Source organism: Apodemus sylvaticus, chromosome 17 (genome assembly GCF_947179515.1).
Source record: "Apodemus sylvaticus chromosome 17, mApoSyl1.1, whole genome shotgun sequence".
Lineage (NCBI taxonomy): Eukaryota > Metazoa > Chordata > Mammalia > Rodentia > Muridae > Apodemus > Apodemus sylvaticus.
In genome coordinates, this window is record NC_067488.1 from 3,713,300 (window position 1) to 3,736,086 (window position 22,787).

Sequence of the window (22,787 nt, forward strand, 5' to 3'; positions counted from 1 at the left end):
GAATTCACAGTATAGGTAAAGGAACCAGGCAGGAGAAGCAGGAGAGATGGAGGCCCGTATGCCAAGCTGCTGAAATGCTGGAGTTGTCCTCATGGTCTGCCAATGAGGACCAGAGTTAAACTTGGGGCTGGGAATGGGTCTAATTGATAGAAACAACTCTTATTTTTTTCAAGGTTTATTTACTTATTTTGTGTATATGAGTACACTGTAGCTATCTTTAGACACAACTGAAGAGGGCCACCATGTGGCTACTGGGAATTGAACTCAAGACTTCTAGAAGAACAGTCAGCGCTCTTAACTGCTGAAGAATCTCTCTAGCCCTAGAAACAACTCTTAAGTTGCAATCTTAGAATCTATAAACTCTTATTTCCTTGGAGAAGTTGAGAATGGAAAAATTGTAGGATTGGGTTTTCTCCTTTGTATATAAAGTGCCAAACCTTAGAGTTGCTCTTAGGGATCAGAGAGCAGCTGCGACCGTCTCAGGGGTTGGAGCCTTACTCTAGCATGAAGGGTTTTGGTTGGTGAAGGATACAAGAATCTCCCTACTTTTTCCTTCAAAGGAAACCTTCCTGTTGTCAGTTCTTTTATTCCAATGGTCTCAAAGACTGTGCTGGAGGCTCAGGTATAATGGTAAATGGCTGATTCTAGATGGAAGGAAAGTATGAAATAGGGGCTCCTGGTCAGTTCAGTACAAGTACTGTGGGCTTTGAGGCCTCTTCTCCTGGCCCTTCATGTTACCAACTCAGTTTCCTTAGGTAAATTTCTAATCTTGTCAATTTCCTTGTCTAAAAGTAACAGTTGGTGCTGTCAACCCTTCAAAGTAGTTATAAACTATTACAGTAAATAGGACATTATAGCTAATATTCTTAAATAAATGTCTTTGCACATAGTGAGGTCTTAAATACTCATTCCTCCTTTACACAAGTCCCCAGAGAGTATTAAAAGACTGCTCAGTGTCATTGCAGCCCCTTCTCCCATCTAGCCTAGCCTTCTAAGATCCTATAGGAACAGATGGGTCATGCAATTACCTGAGGGAAACCTTTCGTTGCTCCGTCACCCTGCTGTGCCTGCATAATAGCCTGTTAGGCCCTGGACGTGGAATGTGCCTGTCCACTATTCCCCAAGCCTGGCCTGAACTACCCACAGTTGATCTCTGTTGTGACAAACACCATGACCAAAGCAGACTTGGGGCAGAAAGGATTTATTTCAGCTTAAACTTCCAGGTCATGGTCTAGCACTGGAGGAAATCAGGACAGGAACTCAAGCAGAAGCCACAGAGGAACAGTGTTGACTAGCTGTCTCCTAGTTCATGGTCCGCTTACTTCCTAATACAGCCTAGACCTTTCTACGTCAAATTAACCATCAATAAAATGCTCCAGAGACAGACTAATCTCATCTATGTAATTCCTCAGTTGGTTCCCTTTCCCCTCCTGCTCTATAATTTGTGTCATTGCTAATAAAAATTAATAAAATAAAACAAGCCAGCATACCTCTCCTAGAAAATGAAATCTTGTCTACTCTTAGAACAGCTTACGCTCTGTCCACCCCTGAACAGCGTATCTAAATGTGCGTCCTCCTCCTGAACTCCTGCATTTATGCCACTTCTTTGTTGCTGTTGTTCATTTTATTCATTCAATACTTTTTAATCCTGTTCCTTTATATCGTCTTTCCTTCCCAGATTGTGCATCTCAAGAAATGAACCATATCTAACTTACCACTCTGTTCCTGATAGTAGGCAATGCAACAGAGTTGCTAAAAAATTGTTAGATATAATCCATAGATGCTTGGGTTCCTATTGCCTGCTATGCAGGAGTATTGCATGGATTAACATGCTGTGGTGTTGAAGCATACACGTTGACTTTTAAATTGAGCTGTGTCAGGATGGAGCATCCTGTTCCTCAGTGGCATCATATAACATGAACTCATTATTCAACAAAGGCTCTTGGTGAGCACATTAAATATTCTGCCTAGACTGTTTTCCCTAACAGAAGCTATTTCCTCGATGCCAGAACAAGGTGATCTGTTGGCCTATTCCTAAAAACAGAATTGCGTTTTGATGACTTTTTCCTTCATGGCCATTAATTGAGCTATTGGCTCTTCTAATTTATAGGCTAACATAACACCATTACTAATGAGATTTATAAACAAATTCTTCATATTATCTTATTTTGGAATCAAAAGGAACATATAAGAAAATACTGATATTATTCATCTAACCATAGATTATAAATAAAAACCTGAGTTTATAGTAACCAAAATGAGGTTATTTTGTGACTATTTATATATCACATAAATGTTAAAGTTATAATACTGACATGTCAACAAAATTAGGGTCTGTAAAGTAAAATAAGATGAAAATGTAACTTACATGAAAATGTAAGTGAGAACTATGGTTGAGCCACACCACCAACCTGAAAGGGGTTGTGCTGTGAACAGACTCAAGTATAGGAACTTTCTGTTATTGTGATTGTGTCTGGTACTTCTCAGGTATCCCTCTCCCTCACTCTACTGTATTACGGATTCTAGTTTGCAAAGTCTACTTTCTGGAATTCCCAATGGATTTTCTTTTTTGAGATAAGGTCACACTGTTCAGCCTTGGCTGCTCTATGTATAGACTACATAGAATCTTGTTCTATGTATAGACTACAGTGGGCTTGAACTCAAGGAAATCCACCTGCGTCTGCCTTTAATCCTAGCACTTGGGAGACAGAGGAGGTAGAACTCTTGAGTTTGAAGATGGCCTGGTCAGCAAAGTTTAAGGACAGCCAGGGCTACACAGAGAAACCCTGTCTTGAAAAACAAAGCAAAGAAAAATAAAACACAACAACCTAGGCTTAAAGGATATGCCACCATACATGGATGGATATTTTAATTTTCATATACATCTATTATGTTATTTTTTATGGGAGGGAATAATATTTAGCTTGGCTGATTGTTATATACAGCATATTAATGAAAACACAAGAATACAATATTGATGGAACAAGAACAAAACTTTAAAATGTCGTGCTTAAAGTATTTTAAGGTTTGTTTTTATTATTTCTAACTATGTGTATGCAGAATATATGTTTAAATGCTAGTACCCGCAGAGGCCAGGGGCATTATATCTCTTGGAGCTGGGATTTCAGACACTTGTAATCTGCCTGATATTGGGTATCGTGACTAGACTCATCACCTCTGGAAGATAAACAGGTGAAAATCACTGATGTCTCTCTCCAGTCTCTTGAAACTATCTTTAACCAAGAAAGTGCTTTGACATTTTATGTTAGTAACAAATTTATTTCCCCATCTTAAATTTGCCTTTCAGCTATCAAGATTTCCCAAATTGAATGGTTCCTAATTTTTTACTGAAATCTTCAGAGTTAATGCATAATTCTTTTGAAAACAAAAATCTGTATAGGAATCTGTACAGGAGACAGGCAGAAACAAGGCAAAGTCAGTGATGTTGTTCACTTATTCTGATGGAGAAAAAGAATCCTCCCACAGAAGTCACTTGTGCCCACTTTTTTCATTTACTCACTTTAAAAGTTAGCACACTTAGGTTTTCTCTTTTTTTGAAGATCCATTTTTAATTAATGTATATATGTGTGTATCTGCATATGGGAATGTGTACATGTGAGTGCAGGTGTCTAAGGAGGCCAGAAGAGGGCATCAGGTTCCCTGAAGCTGGAATTACAGGCAGTTGTCAGCCATCTAATAAAGGTATTAGGAACTGAATCAGGTCCTCAAGAGCAGCAAGAACTCTGAACTGCTGAGCCATCTCTGTAACTCCAGAAAAATTAGTTTTCAGTGTAACACTAATAGGACTGTAAAAATCAAAGTGAAGCCACATTGAATAGATAACAAAATAATTTCTTATGATTGGACATTGTCTCCCTTTGGGAGAATGGCTAGCATGGAGGATAGGAAGCCAGGGGATGGCTTTGGGGAAGGGCCATCCTGGTAGAGGGTTCTCCTCCCTAAAACGGAACAAAGAAAGACCAAAAAGTGGAATATTTTTTCCTGATTTTTCTACATCTCTCTCTTGCACCTGCCATAATGATTCTTGCCACGGTAATCCCTTACTCTGTCCCCTGCCATTGAAGATGCACATGACATCATTTCTTGTCACAGTTACCTTCAAGTCAGTGCCTCCAATGACCAGCACAGCAGCTCTGCGTGCTCACAGTGCTGGGAGGTAGCAGCACTTTGCATGTCCTGCTTTGGTCTTTAAAAGTAGATTTGTTGAGGTCTGCAGGTAAGGACTGGTTTGACTTTAGTTCACTAATACATTTAACCCATTGTTTAGCTAGACACCAAACTAAAACTTCATTAAATTTTACAGTCAGTTTTTTTCTTTTGTATGACTATATGGAAAATAAATATCCCATGTCAAGCATGGATACTTGATATTATGAAATAAAGTAGAAAAGACTTTTACTGCTCTAAAATGAACTTTATAAGTTCCCTATAATTCTAGAGCACATGGACCCAACAGGCAGAGATTCTAGTTATTCACAATGTAATATGATTTGCCTCTTCCACACTTAACTTAGAAAGAATAAAAGAAAGTAGTCTTGGGCGTTTCTTTTCAGAGCATCGGGCGCTTCACGTAGAGCTGCACATGTGTTCCCAGAATCCTGAGCTTTTTATTTTATAAGCACCTCCTGCCCACTGGCAGCTGTACTAATGTGTCCCAGAAGGCTTTGTGCCTATCCATCATCTTTAGGAGGAATGCTTAAAACCAGATATGAGATTCATTGTTGTTGAAATACAGAAATGGAAAAAAAAAATCTGGATAGGCCTAGAGGAAGTGAGACTCTGAGCCAGAGCCTTAGGAAGTTGGACAAGGGGAAATCTGTGTACCCAGTGGACACTAATAAATGCTTGTGGGTGATGGATAGCACTGGGTCAGCTACTCAGAGTTGTGACTTCCAGAAGCCACTGCCTGCTTTTTGAAGGAAAAGAGGAAATATAAAATACTGTATTCCCTGAATACACTTTTACTCATTCTGTTTTTGTGGTGCTATAAAGGTCTGGGAAGACCTAGGGATCGATCTTCTGATCACCTCAATAGACACAGATGAGGAGAGCAAGGCCAGGTGCTGTGAGAGGTGGGAGGGCTCCAGCTCCATTCTCAAGGCACCATCACGTCCTAGGAGGGACGAGGACACACACAAAGCCAGGCACATCCTGTTAGAGACTGTCCAAGACTCAAAGAGTGCCTTTTAACAAAGTCAGGTTTATAATTCACTGAAGCCACCAGAACAAGATTTCACACAAGAGTTGGATATCTAGGTGGTCAGTGATGAATGAGTGGGATTTCAAGAAATAAAGAAGGGAGAAAGAGGATATTTAAAAAAAAAAAAAAAAGCATTAGGACTGCTCAGTGATGTACTTGTCTAGTGTGAGGTCCTGGGTTCAATTCCCAGTACCATTAAAAAATAAGCATGCTCAAAATTGAGAATTTCCTCATTTCTGTCTATTGAAGTGATCAGAACTTCTGTGGGATCCATTCCTAAGTCTTCCCACACTTTTACAGCACCATGAAAACAGAATGATTAAAAGTATATACAGGAAATACGGTATTTTATATTTTCTCTTTTCATCCAAAAAGCAGGCAGTGGCTTCTGGAAGTCACAGTTCTTAGTAGCTGACCCAGCGCCGTCCATCACCTGCAGACATTTATTAGTGTCCACTCTGAATGTTTGAGATCCTGAAAATCAGGTCAACCTCACATTTCTAGGAAGTAAAATACGGTCTTATTTGACACAGACAGACAGGCTGAGCAAGGGTGGAGTTAGTAGATGATCATAAGCTGTGGCCATTGCACATGCGTCTGGATTCCTTCCATTAAGGGAAGGAGTGGAATGTTCACCGAGCACCTAGGTTTTTTTTGTTTTTGTTTATATATATATATATATATATATATATATTATTTACATTTCAAATGATTTCCCCTTTTCTGGGTCCCCACTCCCCGCAAGTCCCATAAGCCCTCTTCCGTCCCCCTGTTCTTCCATCCACCCCTTCTCACTTCCCTGTTCTGGAATTCCCCTATACTCTTGCTGTGATCTCAGAGATGACAAAGGTTATAAACAAAGAAGGCAGTTTTTATAGAGAAAAAAAAATGATTGCAAGAGATGCTGTAGACCAAACAGACACTTTTAAGTCAAAGGGACAGGCAGATGTCAGGCCAATGAGAAGTATGTTATGAGAACATTCCACATTGTGCCAGTGCGGTTCACTTTGCAAGGCCATATGTGAATATGAAACCTGAACCCAACCCTGTGGAGGGATCACCGCTATCCTTATGTCATCTGAAGAGTTAGATGAGTCTCCTTGGGCATTTTCTCTCACAAAAGAATACAGAGTCAAGATGTAACACCGAGCTCAGAAAACTTACAGGCCATATGAGATGAGAGTCCCAGTAGTGTGAGAAACACTGTTGGAGCTCTTTTGTTCTGTATCAGAAAATACAAATGACTAGCATCTTAACAGAGAAGCTTATCTCTTCTCCTACCGAGGAAATACTAAAGTAGACAATCTAGGACTGCCTACACACAGCCTCACAGTCCAGGTGCGTAAGCTTCATGTTGTCTCTAGCATTTGATGTTTGCCATAGTCTAGGATGGCTGCACAAGGTTCATGTACTTTGTTCTTACTCTAGTCTAGAAAAAGGAAAGGACAGACAGAGCCATTCTCCTCCCTTAAGGATGTTTCTTGAAGCCCTCATCCTGTACTGCTGGGCTGCCAAGATCCAGAGTCCAGAATTAGGTCACTTGGCCACACCTAGTTAAGGGGAAATTGGTGTTAATTTGCTAAAGAAGGAAAGAGGAGATACTGGGAGACTAGAGCAGTCCCCACTGGCAGTCAGGCGTTACCCCTGAGGACTTGAATCCAGTTCTGTTTCTGTTTGTTCCAGCGGCCTCTTGCCTCACTATGGGGTGCATCATTCTGTTTGTTGGTGATGTGAGAGTGCTCACTTTGTAGTTCATTAAGTGAAAAGTATGTTGAGGTAGAATTAGAAAAACTTAAAACATAAATGAGATTTTGGAAATAAAAAGTAGTAAATAATTTGAAATGCTAGCATTCCTTGCCCTTCAGAAAAGAGGTGGGGAAGGAATCTGTCAGTAAGATGTGCTTTTAGAGTAAATGGAAAACATTTGCAAACGGGGAGAATACTGAAGTCATTTTTGTCCTGTCACTTTATTTGGTGGTAGAAATTTTATTAGCCTATTTCTCTTTTCCTATTAAAGATTCTTGCATTTAAAGAGGGGGAAGAGGAACTGTTTCTTTCTGGAAACAAAGGACTAGTGTTTGATGTTTACTATTTAGCATTAAAAATGTTTGTGAGGAGCTGGGAAGGTGGCTCAGCAGGTAAGAGCACATGAGGACTCCAGTTTGAATCACCAGTGCCAACCTAAAAAGCTGAATACGGCTGTGTGTGCCTGTAGCCCTGAGCACAGCGGCAGGCAGAGGAAGGAGGATCACTGGGGCCTGCTTGCTGCCAGCCTCACTCGAGACTCAGTGAGAGACAGCTCAGTGGAGTACAGGAGATGCCAGTGCGGGACGCCCAGCATCCTCTGCTCGCTGCCATGTCCTGGGCACAAACACATATGTGTGCAGCACACACACAGTACAGAATGCTTGGGGTGTAAACTACCAACTGGCAGAAAAGAAAATATCAAGAAATACTGCATGAATTAATTTCTACTACATAGGAATATTCCTCCCTATTAGATCCATACTAAAAATCATATTCAGTAATAATTATTTCAAAGAGCAACAAAACTTAGAAGAAGCACAGAAAGACAATCTATAGTATACCTCAGTTTTGTTTTTTGTTTGTTTCATTGGTTTTGGCTTTTTGGTTTTGTTCTTTCAAGATGAGGTTTCTCTATGCAGCCCTGGCTGTCCTAGAACTCATTCTGTAGACCAGGGTGGCCTCTGCCTCCCGAGTGCTAGGATTAAAGGTAAGTGCCACCACCGCCAGCTTTTGACATTTTTTTTAATTTTAGTATTTACCTCCTATATTTGCATCCTTCCCACCTTCTTTTTTTCCATGACCTGTTCCTTTTGTAATTATGATGCACATACATACTACTGAGTCCAGTTAGTATGTCTCTGTTTGTATGTGTTTAGGGCTAACCCCTTGGAATTGAAGGCACATCCCAGAAATAAATAAACAAACTAGTTCTTCTCTCAGAAACCGTTGACTTCCTGCAGCCCTTCCCCTGGGGTAGGCTTTGTGAAGTTCTCACCGTCCATGTTGGCATCCCAGTTAGTGTGGTCTTGGCAAACCTACCACACTAGTGTGCAGTCAGACATATTGTTGATAGTTCGTGGGAGAAACACCCATGTCCTGTCCAGAAGGAACTACTCACATAGCAGTTGTCCAGGTGAACCGGCTCTTACACTGTCTTCTGCCTTCCTTGAGCCTTACATGGAAGGCCTGTCCTAGAGATTTACAACTGGGAGCTGAATACCCTACAGTACTTACTCTCTGCATTTTTTTTTGTTTGTTTATTATGAATCTAGTATCTAGAGATAAAATCTGAAAAAAAATGCATGTTTGTTTGAAATGTGAAAACTTATGTTTATCTGTGGGAATAAAGATGAGTACTTAGGAGGCAGTTGTAAACTACAGTACAGTAGTAATATGATTTAATAAATTCTCTTCTAGGGTCAAGACCTTTCTAGCCATTGGATCTTGGCTACGTTTATATAGTACAAGGCATGAGTTCCCTCTAATTGAGTAGGCTTTAGATCTGTTTAGACAGATGGTAGTTGCTCCTAAGATTGAAGGGCCACAATTGACCACTGAGGTCCAGTTTTGAGAAGCACAGATTTGGGGGATAAAGTCTCTGGTTCTACATACCAGCTCAGCTGAAGACCATGGGCAAGTTATGTAACATTTCTGTTCTTCAGCATTCTGGTCTATAAATTGTGGGTAGTACTGTAAAGAACACTTTACACAGGTCTAGCTCATGAGAGGAGCTATATGGGCATAAATAGTTACTACATTTGGCTAAGGGCCTGACATTGACAAGGGTCAGTTTGCCCCTGGTCTTGCCTAGACTATGAATGTTGAGAGACAATTGAGTTCAAAAGAACTGCAAACTAAAAGTACTTCATCCTTCCTTCTTAACCTCTTTATAAAGACATTCATCACTAATATGAAAAATGTATTTGTTATATATTTTGAAGTCAGTACCCTCCAGTTTCTTAATACATTGCCTAGTTTTAAAAGGTACATACTGTAACTTTAATTTTTTTCAAAGCCTACTTTTAATGATGGTTCTTAAATACTTTAACCTTCCTACTAGCCCATCACCCACCAGAGGTACTGGAAAAGAAAGGATATGGGGAAGTGGACCTGTTTACAGATGGTTCTTTGGAGCAACTCCCATCTGCATTGTCAGGAAATCAGCAGTTCAGTTCACAGACCAGCAGCAGCAGCCCAGTCCACTTCAGGGGTATACCAGCAGTCCAGCTCAGTAGTGTCAGGATAGCAGCAGCAGAGGCATGACTTAATAACAACAGCCAGACCTCAGCTGAATCAGCAGGAATCAGCAGGAAGGGTTAAGACCACCAGGAATGCCAGAACTCACTATGCCTCTCTCAGTGAATCAAAGATCAGAGCAGATACCAAGAAGCTAGCTATGCACACCAGCCAGGCCAGCTTCAGCCTCTGTCCACTGAGTCCTATTTATACTCCCTCCAAACATCACATGTCCTCTGCGAGTCTCCACATGAGGGGGCTGGAAAGATGGCCTAGCAGTTAAGAGCACTGACTGCTCTTCCAGAGGTCCTGAGTTCAATTCCCAGCAACCACATGGTAGCTCACAGCCATCTATGCTGGAATTGGTGCCTTCTAGTACTCATATACATAAAATAAATAAATCTTTAAACAAACAAACAACCTCCACATGAGTCTGTCTCAATTGCCATCACCCTGCCATTTGGCCTGAGTCTGCAAAAGTGTCAAAAACCACAGCACACCACCAGAAGTTTTTTTGGAGCATTTCTCTCTATGGAGTCCTGACAAAAGTAGCTTAACTATTCAAGATAAGGTGGGCCAATACATGTATGTTGTTAACTAAGAGTCCTTTATCATCATGTATCCTTTAATGTGTTTGCTTCAGCAGAACATTCTTTTACCTGTGTCTGCTTCAGCAAAATATTCCTTCACATGTTTGCCCCAGCAAAACACCATCCATCCAACACAACTGACTTATCCAAAAAAAAAAAAAAAAAAAAAAAAACCTTAAGTTTCCACTTCAGGATTGGGTCTTGGAAGATGACCCAATGGGTAAAAGGCCCTTTGATGCAAGCCTGACAACTTTAGTACAACCCCTGGAACGCAGAATAGAGGAGAGAGCCAACTCCCCAAAGGTATCCGCTGACCTACACCATGTTGGCACGCATGTTCCACACAAACAGTTTGCCCGTGTTGGTTCTTTCCCTGCACCATAAGTCTCTTGGAGATTAAACTCAGATCAGTGAGTTCAATGTCAAGCACCTTTATTCACTGAGATATCTGACCAGCCTTCAAATTGCATTTCAGCTACTCAATAATACGGGAGAAGGTGGGGCTGGAATGGGAAAGAAGACATATATGTGAGAGACATCTAGAGTTTCAGTGCCTAGACTTGGCCAGTAATGGAGGAAGAAGATTAAAGATGTCTCTGGCTCAGTTCTGGATAACTAACAAGGTAGAATGCCATCATTGATGGGAACTTGAAAAGGAGTCAGAGCTGTGGGTAACATCTGTGCACGCTTACAATGAAAGGTTGCCTAAGAGTGATCCTGGTAACGGTTTACGAGTTCAGGAGGGCCTGACAGCTCAGCAGCCAGCCATAGTCATTAGAAAATGGTTTGAGAGCTGTGCTCATAGAATTAGAACTAAAGCCATGTAAACTGCAAGTCATACTCAAAGAACGTGCCAGGTTCTGGAAGGAGGGAACTGCCAGGCGGTGGTGGTGCACACCTGTAATCCCAGCACTTTGGGAGGCAGATGCAGGCGGATTTCTGAGTTTTTCTGAGTTGGAGGCCAGCGTGGTCTACAGAGTGAGCTCCAGGACAGCCAGGGCTATACAGAGAAACACTGTCTCGAAAAAAAAACAAATCCAAAAAAAAAATGAAAAGAAAAAGAAAGAAAGGAGGAAACTGTTCCTGGAACACAAAACCACAAGGACTAAGCAAGCAAATAGTGGGTTCCGACTTATTGCATGTGAACAGTATCCTTTCCTGGAACCTCAGACTGTGGGCTGTCTGAGAGTGTGGGTTGTATCTGAGTGCTGCTCTGTGGTGGCTAACAAACTTTTACAGATAGTCAGCAAACCTCAGTCTTGTGCCTGGAAGAAGCCGCTTCATACTTGTTGCTGGTCCTCTGTTCCCATTCGGTGTTTTCCTGTTTGGTGCCAACCTCGCACTGGCAACTGTCTTGATGTTCATGCTACAAAAACTCATTCTCACTTTGTCATAGATGTTTCTGTTGTTTTCTGTACAAGAAAGCTAAGGCTCACAGAAATGAAAGAAGGTTCTTTAGGTCATGCCACTGATAAAGGGCAAAGCCAGGCTTCTAGCTTAGGCATTCTGGTGATAAAATGCACATTTTAACCACAAGGATGGATGTGTACTCTGTAGACTGGTAGATGACTATGGCTTACTGAATTTGAGCCACTTCAGGACATGAGTATGACGATGTCGTTCCCAGAATACACCTTCACATGTTGTCGCTGTGCCTCAAACTTACCAATCCGTAGATAATGTTGATCTATGCAGCCTCCTTCCTACAAGCACATTTAAAAATTTTTTAAATATATTCTTCTCTCATATATAACAACTATAGTTTACACTCCTTGCCCTCCCAGTACTTCCCCAATCCCTACTCCCCACCCCAGTCCTTTCCCCCTCTGCTTCTCATCAGAAAAGGGCAGTCCTCCCATGGACATCAACCAAACATGGCATATCATCTTGGAGTAAGACTAGGCACCTCCCTCATATTAAGGCTGAATGAGGTAACCCAATATAAGGAAAAGGGTCCCAAAGGCAGGCAACAGAGTTAGAGACAGCCCCTCTCCCACTGTTAGAGTCCCACAAGAAGTTCAAGCTACACAGCTGTAACATACACAGAGGGCTCCCTGCTTGATGGGTCAGCCTTTGTGAGTCTCTGTGGGCCCAGGTTGGTTGGTTCTGTGGGCTTTGTTGATAAGAACATTTTTTTTTAAGTTCGACTTTTATTTTTTTTATTCTATATATTTTTTATTTACATTTAAAATGATTTCCCCTTTTCTGGACGCCCACTACCCGAAAGTCACATAAGCCCCTTTCCCTCCCCCTATTCTCCCACCCACCCCTTCCCACTTACCTGTTCTGGTTTTGCCTTATACTGCTACACTGAGTCTTTCCAGAACCAGGGGCCACTCTTCCATTCTTCTTGTACCTCATTTGATGTGTGGATTATGTTTTGGGTATTCCAGTTTTCCAGGCTAATATCCACTTATTAGTGTGTGCATACCATGATCGATCTTTTGAGACTGGGTTACCTTACTTAGTATGATGTTCTCCAGCTCCATCCATTTGCCTAAGAATTTCATGAATTCATTGTTTCTAATGGCTGAATAGTACTCCATTGTGTATATATACCACATTTTTTTGTATCCATTTCTCCGTTGAGGGATACCTGGGTTCTTTCCAGCTTCTGGCTATTATAAATAGGGCTGCTATGAACATAGTGGAGCATATATCCTTATTACATGCTGGGGAATCCTCTGGGTATATGCCCAGGAGTGGTGTGATAAGCACATTTTAAAATCACCATTTCTTTTCCACTCAAACTCTCTATTCTACTCTATAATGCATTTATTGCTTTTATATTTATGAAGTAGTATTTTAATTTCTACCTTATTACCTATTATTGATGAACAGGTCATCTTGCATATAAAACTGATTTAAATCAAAAGTGTGTTACATAGTTTTCTAAATATTGGTGTTAAAGTGTTATCCAAACTTGCATAAATCAATAATTATACATGGCAGTGATTTCTTCTTGACTTTATCAGCTGCACAGTAGCATTGGGATACTCAGAATGCTTCAGAAACAGCTGGATTGTGTGCTGATTCTTGCTGTGATTGAAATTCATTCTGATGTCTTCCTAGTTTTGTTTTGAGTCACCGATTGGTCTGAAAATTTTGGCAGGGAGGGGTGTTATTCTTGGTTTTGTATGTGTGTGCAAAGGATAGAGTCCTAGAAAGCTCTAAGAAATTTCCTTCAAAGGGTGTTTTCAGTGAGGAGATGAAAGATGTAGTTATTCAGTTTATGTCGGTCGGGGGAGAGGGTTGGTATATGTGCCTGTTTGTGTATTTGTACGTGTTGAGGATAGAGGTCAAAGTCTGTTATCTCTGTCTGTTGCTTCCAGCGACCTAGTTTTGAGACAGCTCACTGCCTGCAGAGCTCACTGGCTGCCTGGGTGGCTGGCCAGGATGCTCTTCTCATCAGCCTGTCTGCGCTTCCCCAGCGCTGGGTCTACAGATGCATGCTGCCAGGACTAACTTCTTTTATGTGGCTTGTAGAGATCTGAATTGAGGTCCTCCAGCTTGGCTAAACATTTTACTACCTGCGCCATCTCCTCAACCTACCTTTTTCTTTCGTTCCTCTTCTGCTTACTTGCTCGCTTGTCCTGCTATGTTGTTGCCCAATCTGAGCTCAAATTCCTCTTTTTTTGGTTTTTAGAGACAGTGTTTCTCTGTGTAGCCCTGGCTGTCCTGTAACTGACTTTGTAGACCAGGCTGACCTCCAACTCAGAAAACCTCCAGAAATCTGCCTGCCTCTGCCTCCCAAGTGCTGGGATTAAAGTTGTGCACCACCACTGCCTGGCTTGAGCTCAAATCCTGACAGTCCTCCTGCTTCTCCCAAGTACTGCAGTTGTAGATGTATACCACCACATCAGGTGCATTAATTGATTTATTTCTTATATCCATTTTAATTCATAATAGTTTCCTCCTGTGCTATATATTTATTTGTTGGGGTGGGAATTCTTCAACACAGAACACCCACATTCTGTGCTGTGGATCACTGATTATAGTTATAACACTATTAAATTCTTTCCTTATTGATCATGCTTTTTGTAATCTTGCAGTTGGTATAGAAGCTTGATTAGCTATAAAATTGTTTCACAGGCAGCATACAATTCTTTGTAATAACATGGCAGTGGAAGGTGAAATGTTCCTGCTCACTTCACTTTCAGCGATGTGAGGATTGGCCAGTGCAACCCATCATACAAAGGCCCCGTTAACTTTTAAGCAGCTGTTGTAGCATCTAGTCATATGTACTGTGTAACTTCCCTAACCCACAGAATCCAGAAATGTATTTTTACTGCATTAATCCCAGTATTACCAGAAGGTTTGCTTGCAGTTGACCTGCATTCTGACTTTACTCTTGCCCATATGGTATGCACTCCATGTCTCCCTGACAAGGAATTTGCTTAAGATTAGTTAGCTAAGGCCATGTAACAAGTAGGTGAACACAATCATGTAAATTCCGAGAGTTGTTTAATGAAAAATCAGCTGTAAAATACTGAGAAATAAATAAGGCAGCTCCAAACTAAGATCACATTGAACAAGAGTGGCAGTAACTGTACTGTTGAATTATTATAAATAAACCAATGCTAATGTCCTAGAGACTTAGTGTTTTTCTAGCCCCCAGTCTTAGATCCAAGCAAATGATCAATTCCAGTGTTAGCATCCCTTTAATGGGGTAAAAGTGTCAGGTTTGTGGGAGACCCTGACGTGCAGCAGACACCATCCCGTGACGTGAGACTGTATCTCAGGACAGGCCCTACATGACTCTAACAGTGGTCTTTTTTCAAGCCTTGGAGTTTATCTTGTCCAGAGCAGCAAGCTGCTGTGTGTGTACCTGACCTCCAAGCCGCCTTCTGAGTCCTGGGATTCTCACACTAATGAAGTCAAACAGAGAGGGGTTATTGGGCTAGAGCTCAGAGTCTATCTTAAGAGCCAGAATGGAGAAAAAGTTACAAAATACAGATGTCTGTCAGGGACTCAGTCCAAAGAGAAACGCATGCCAGAAATTAGAAATAGATATGTTATTCTACCAAAAAAATTGAATTTGGCTTTTAGCCACAAAAACTTTTTTCTTAAATACTCAAATCAAGTTATTAAACCTTAATGTATTGTTGAAGTACAAAGTGTGAGGTTAGAGAGACATACTTTTAAAGTCAAATTTATTATGTCCTTGTTAGGGCAGACCAACTCTCACTTCCTCAGAACTATGCCAGATTGTACCTGTCAAAGATCTGTAATCCTGTATTTTTATTCAGGACTAAAATTGTTCTGATGTTCTCTGAACTCATTAGTTTTTGTGTATTAATAATTTAAAATGGAACCCAAAGCTTCCAAAGTATTATATAATTATATAGAAGTAAAATATGTCCATACTTCTAGACACTAAAAGTAAGTCACTCTATTATTATTGTCGTTGTTGTTAGGATTTCTATTACATGTACATGTTTACTATGTCCTTATGTGGGTAGGCACGTTACATGTATGACATGTATGTGTTTGTTCTATCCTTATGTGGGTAGGCACATGTTACATGTACATGTTTATTTTATTTGGGTGGGCACATGTTACATGTATACATTTACTCTATCCTTATGTGGGTGGGCACATGTTACATGTATACATTTGCTCTATCCTCATGTGGGTGGGCACATGTTACATGTACACATTTGCTCTATCCTCATGTGGGTGGGCACATGTTACATGTACACATTTGCTCTCTCCTTATGTGGGTGGGCACATGTTACATAAACATGACTATTCTATTTTTATGTAGGTGAGTACATGTTACATGCATATGTTTACTCTATCTTTATGTGGTTGGGCACATGTGAGGCCACAGCATGTGTGGGGTTAGCAAAGAGGTTTGCAGGACTTCATTCCACTTGTGGGCTTCATGGATCAAACTGTAGTATTATTCAGGCTTAGCAGCAGGAACCCCAACCTGTTTAGCCATCTCTGTCCCACCTTATTGCTTTTTATTAAGTCTCAAAGATCAATGCGATTTATTTTAATTTCATACTAAACTTTTATGAATCAGTTATATTAGGGAAAACTTGTTCCTTGTGAGGTTTTGTTGGTTTTGTTTTGTTTTCTCTCCCCTTCAGTTTTTAAAGAGTGTCTTGTTCCAAGAGGTGGCAAACTTGGGGATGTGGAGTGGAAGACAGGCAAGAAGGCTCCTGGTTGCTCTGTGCAACCTTCAGAGTGGTGTGTAGATGGCAGTGCTGGGCAGAGCGGCGTGTAGATGGCAGTGCTGGGCAGAGCCATGTGTAGATAATCTGTAACTGCCTGCAGTTACATGGAATAGGTTACCTGGAAGGGAAGCTGGGGATGTATGGGAAGGCGGCAAAAAGAGATAGAGACCAAGACAACACCTGCTGCTATTCAAGGTCTCAAAGTTTAATGGAGGACTCCTTATATATAGACAGAGGAAAACCCTTCCCCAAAGGCTGGAAGCTTCTCAGCAGAACCGGTTCAGTTCCTCCGTAGGAGGCTAGTGTTTCTCAGGAAATAACAGATCCTTGAAGGACAATGGGCTTCACCTTGGTCTAAGTGATCCACCCTAAGTGGAGGGGATTATGGCTGACACAGGAGTTCCCACTCAAAGGCTGGGAGAGGAACATCACATTGGTTGATGTCAAGGTCCTGCCAGGTGTCATGACGCCCCAATAAGGCTCTCTACAGATACCAGTGCTGGGCAGAGCCATGTGTAGATGCCAGTGCTGGGCAGGGTTTTGGACTTTATTCTTGTTACCTCTATCCATAATATAGATTAGTCTTCTATTTCACACTTTTTTTTTCACATTTAATGGATCTTACTAGGAAAACAGAAAAAAACTCCAAATGAACTCTACTGTGTACTCCAAAACAAATTTAGTATCTGTAGCTTCAGTTGTAGCCTATGATGTTATGAATTTGACTGAATTGTCTAAATAATAGCATTTCCAAAACTCATCTTTTCCACATCACATTCTTTCTACATGACGATCTACTTACCAGGACATTGGTCACCACCAAGTAACAGTGGGCAGGGCAGCGAGTCATTCTAAGAAAATGTGCCTCCCTATAAATGTTTGAAGAATGATTTAAAGACCTAAGAATGAATCCACACACCTATGGTCACTTGATCTTTGACAAAGGAGCTGAAAACATCCAGTGGAAAACAGATAGCCTTTTCAACAAATGGTGCTGATTTAACTGGAGGTCAGCATGCAGAAGAATATGAATTGATCCATTCTTATCTCCTTGTACTAAGTGAATCAAGGACCTCGACATAAAACCAGACACACTGAAACTAATAGAAAAGAAACCGGGGAAGAGCCTTGAGCACATGGGCACAGGGGAAAAGTTTCTGAACATAACACCAATAGCTTATGCTCTAAGATCAAGAATCGACAAATGGAACCTCATAAAATTACAGTTTTTGTAAGGCAAAGGACACTGTCAAGTGGACAAAACAGCAACCAACAAATTGGGAAAGGATCTTCACTAACCCTACATCCAACAGAGGGCTAATATCCAATCTATTCAAAGAACTCAAGAAGTTAGACTCCAGAGAACCAAATAACCCTATTAAAAAATGGAGTACAGAGCTAAACAAAGAACTTTCACCTGAAGAAATTCGGATGGCCGAGAAGCACCCTAAGAAATGCTCAACATCATTAGCCATTAGGGAAATGCAAATCAAAACAACCCTGAGATTTCACCTCACACCAGTCAGAATGGGTAGGGTTAAAAACTCAGGAGACAGCAGGTGTTGGCGAGAATGTGGAGAAAGAGGAACACTCCTTCACTGCTGGTGGGATTATAAGATGGTACAACCACTATGGAAATCAGTCTGGAGGTTCCTAAGAAAACTGGACATGACACTTCTGGAGGACCCTGCTATACCTCTCCTGGGCATATACCCAGAGGATTCCCCAGCATGCAATTAGGACACATGTTCCACTATGTTCATAGCAGCCCTATTTATAATAGCCAGAAGCTAGAAAGAACCTAGGTATCCCTCAATGGAGGAATGGATACAGAAAATGTGGTATATATGCACAATGGAGTACTATTCAGAAATTAAAAACAATGAACTCATGAATTTTTTAGGCAAATAAATGGAACTGGAAAATATCCTAAGCGAGGTAATGCAATCACAAAAGAATACACATGGAATGCAATCATTGAGAAGTGGATATTAATTAGCCCTGAAGCTCTGAATACTGAAGATACAATTAGCATATCAAATGATTCCCATGAATTAGGAAGAAGAGGGCCCTAATCCTGGAAAGGCTTGATCCAGCATTGGAGGGGAGTACCAGGACAGAGAAAAGGGAGGGGGAAAGATAGGAGAATGGATGGAGAGAAGAGGACTTATGGGACATATGGCGGGGGGGTGGGGGGGAACTGGGAAAGGGGAAAGCTTTTGGATTATAAACAAAGAATATAGAAAATAATATATATTTATATAAATATAAAGGATTTTTATATTTATATGTATATAAAGAATTAGAATTAGCTAGCTATGAGAACATTCTTTGTTCTCTTAGCTATCTAGAGCCTGAAAATGAGCTAAGTGAACAGAGTTGTGCTCTGATATGGTCAGCTGGGAAGTCAGCAGGCAGGCTTCCATATTTTTGGCTGCTCTTTGCAGGTTAAAACTGATTGGCACCTAACTTCTGCAAGGTTATTATTTTAAGCAAATTTAATATGACAAGAAATAAGGAGAGAATAGTGATCATTGTCAAAGACATTCCTGAGGGTTTTTTTTTCCTCTTTGTGTGTGTCTGTGTGTGTGTTGTTGTATATATACATGAGTACTTTTGCATTCCACTTGGCTATAATGTTTAGGTAGCCACTTATGAATATGATTTTCTTGATAGAATAAATACTTTTATTCTCTTTATTTAGTTATATTTGAAGAAATACTTTAAAATTCTAAGAAATTTTATATTTTGTGAACAAAATTTAATATATATAATGACAAATTTATATTTATTAATCTTTTGAGTTTAAACTTACATATATTTAATCCATAATTTCCAAAGGTAGTTCACATTGGTATGTCCCAATTACATTGTTATTCTTGCTAATTTGATTTGTGGATGTTTGAAATGTAATGTCATATTTAAAGTGGTATTTTGTATTCATAATGAAATCTTTTAAGGTAAAGGAGGCCTTATGAGCCCTATGGATAGTCAAGGCATATCATGTATCTTTGAATTTATGTTTTGTGTGTGTGTTCATTACTAGACTTTTTACAGAAGGCCTTGTATGACATTCTGTATCTCCAACTAGAATAGGAAATTTGTCCTTCTTGAGAAGATTAATATTACCCTGGGTCTATTCATGACGGACGATTCACTCCTTCGCTTTGCCTTCTTGAGGAGAGAGGTTCTATGCTGTTTGTTTTTGCTCTCCATTACCCGAGGCAGTGCTCAGCGAGTGAACACCATCCCTCCATGGTATTTGAAAGAGACTTGTCTTAATTTATTAAGTCTATTTCCCAGAAGTGATGGCCAAACTAAAACTTTGTCTGTGCATTCATTATAGTCTGTCACCAATTTCTATGGATCTATAAAGACTTGTGTATAAGCAGGGTAAAGCCAATGAGAACTGTGGTGTTTCTGGTAAGAAATTAATACACAGTACCTGGAATTGATGCTCATCTGCACCTCAAAGATACACTGTGTCCCAGAGTCCCTGAAAAGTTCCTTCCATGGGCACAACTTGAGATGTTTTTTATTAAGTGCAGAAGGAAATCTGTGTATCTGATTTTGAAATTCATAATATGTTTTAATCTTATCTCTAAAAAAGAAGTGCCTTTCAACTTGAGTGGTTAAAGGTTTGGGGCTCTGCTTTTCTAGGAAGTGTAAAGAGCACTGAACAGAGGGAAGATTGGGGAGCACTGAGGAGATCAGCTGATGCATGTAAAGGCCTGTGCGGTGTAAAAGCAGGAAACCGCTCTGCAGAAAGGCCCAGAACTGGGGCTAATTCCTTTGAAATTTACAGACAAGTTCATTTTGATGAGTCTCCTAGGATGTTTACCCAGAAGAGCCTGAGGTCAGCCAAGCTTATTACCTGTTAGAGTGTGTCTCTGCCCCATATAAGTGGGAGATTATGCAGCCATGTGTGTGTCCTGCATATGCAGTTTTGTAATTCTTCTTTCTCCTTCCTGCTATCTACAAGTAGTGTATCTTCCCTTCAGAATCACTGATCTCAAGGTTATCGTGCCTGTTTCTCAGCATCTCTATAAAACACTGGTACACTGTTGGCACCATCTCTTATACTGGTGCTTATGCTGTGTTAATTCAGACTATGAAGACAATCTCAGGATTACCAGAAAGCTATGAAATTTGTACATCATGAGAATAAGTACATTTTTTAAAAACCATTTCAAATCTTTCATGGCAATCCAAGGTATTGACTAAATTTTTATTACAATTCCAAGTTTCCTAAAGTCAAGAACTGTGTGGAGGCTTTCCTTTCTCTGGTCCCCAACTTTCTCTTGTCATGGAAGCAATTCATTAATACTAATAAATTAAGAATAATCTATAGGGTAACAAAACTATATTATAATTCATTTATTACTATTATACACACTTATGTGTGTGTGATGAGACATATGTTAATAGCTACTTTTATCAAGAAGTGTCAAGTGTGTTTATCCTACTGAAAGTTAATGAGCTAATTGTTGGGCTTTAACACGCTGAAAACAGTAGACCATTTAGAATGAATTTCTTGGATATTTAGAGATAAGATTAAAATATATTATGAATTTAGGGTTTACATTAATTTTAATTTTTTACTATTTTAGTGAAGTTGTCTGTGTTTACATTAATTTTCCCCTGAAGTTTTAAATATATCAGTATCACTCTTCTTATGGGAAGAATGTGATCTTGAACAATGTTATATTATACACCTGCTTTTGCTTGAAACCTGGTAGCTTGATAAATTGATAAGATAACTGGGTCATAGGTTAGGTTTTCTGAAAAACCAACCCAAACAGAGATCCTAATAAAAGAATGTTACACATTTCCTTTTAAACACTAAAAAGTATTTCTCAGGGCTCTTAAATTACCATATTCTGATACCAAGGGAAAATAAAATCTGGACTTAGAGTTTTGTTTGTACTTAGAGGTTTTCCGGACAGGAAGGGAGTCTTGATGCAGTGCATAAGCCACAATACCAGTGGGGCATTACAGGTGAAGACTGCAGCTGTGCCCACACCAAGGCACAGCACTACTGCATGCCGGAATGCTTCCTGTGCAGAAACAGAGTTTGCTTAACTTTGTTTCCCAAGAGTAGATCATATTAAAATGTTATAAAATCATGATTTCCTGCATTTGAATACTTGTGGTTTCTCAACTGGTTCCAATATTATAAGGGTGTGTGTGTGTGTGTGTGTGTGTGTGTTTTTCCATATCCATACCCATGTGACTTCCATTAGCTGACGATGTATAAAAGCTTTTCCTTCTTAAAAAAAAAAAGACTAAAAGGCAGATACATGTTAAAAAATAAATAAGCAGCAGCGTTAGACAGTAAAGACGTTTACATTTCACCTCACTGAATGGTAGATATTTACAATGAAGTAGAAACATAAAATAAGCGGATTTTGTGGTCAAAATACATTCTTATTACCTATTAAAAACTACGCTCAATTTTCATTATTCTATGTGATTACTATGTCTCCTCTGCATTATAAATAAGTGCATGTAAGAAATAGTCTTTATTTTCAAAAAGACAAGTAAGCCCAAACACATTTATGACTACAAATGCCTATCATTGAATAGTAGGAGCAAAGCTCGTTTTAACTTAATAACCTTTCAACATTTCTGCTGCTGAGTGCTCATTGTGTTTCTATAAAATCCTCATCTCTAGGTCACTGGGACAGTCATCGTCCGCTCAGATCTCAGCCTCAGTCTGTCACCTGTCTGCTTTCTCTCCTCAGCCATTGTTTCTCTGCTTGTCTTGTCTTCCTAGTGTTCTCTGTTAGGGACAGATTTGGTCTTACCACCACCTTCATGCTGTCATAGATGCAGTTTTTACACTTCTATATTTTAATGCAGTAAAAACAGTAGTTGTTATCAAAGTAAGAGTTTGACAACAGATACTCTACCAAAGGTACTAGAAACTTCCTGGTACATAAAGCAACTCCACCCACCCCTGGGGATATGCATTAAAACAACTAGAGATAACTGGTTAATTTTGAATTTACTTTAATCAGTGAAAGGCAGAATAAACAGTAAACTCATCAGAAACTGTAAGAGAAAATTCTGGTTAGTAAGAGCGCTGTTCCTCTTGCATAGGTCTGCTCACACTCAGGACAGTGTACAATCAGGAGCACTTGACAAGGACCCACACTCTAGCTGGTACCCATGAGGTTCTGTCTAAGGACGTGGAGGCTAAGGCGAAATAGATGGTATGCCAAGCAGGTTCAAGGAGCCTTTAACAAACAATTAGAAGCTTATTGGTACTCAGTCTTTCAGGAAATGTCTTCTTAATCATGAAGTAAGTACTGAGCTAACCAAGCAGAGACTCTAATGGCTACCCATTTGTATTAGTAAGATTTCCATTGAAACAAAATAACAGGCAGATCATTTATAGAAATAACAGTTTTTACTCAGATCACAGTTTTGGAGGCTTTTATTCAGGTATGGTGGGGGTTCAGGTGATCACATCTGAATACAGAAATTCAAGAGACACTGAAGGCCAGGATAAGCTTTCATAACAAT

General features: G+C 40.0%; 1 protein-coding gene across 4 annotated transcripts in view; it reads left to right on the forward strand.

The window, feature by feature from the left end:
• Positions 1-22,787, forward strand: part of Vps13b (vacuolar protein sorting 13 homolog B) — a 564,131-nt gene that overhangs the window by 425,204 nt on the left and 116,140 nt on the right. The window lies entirely within an intron of this gene.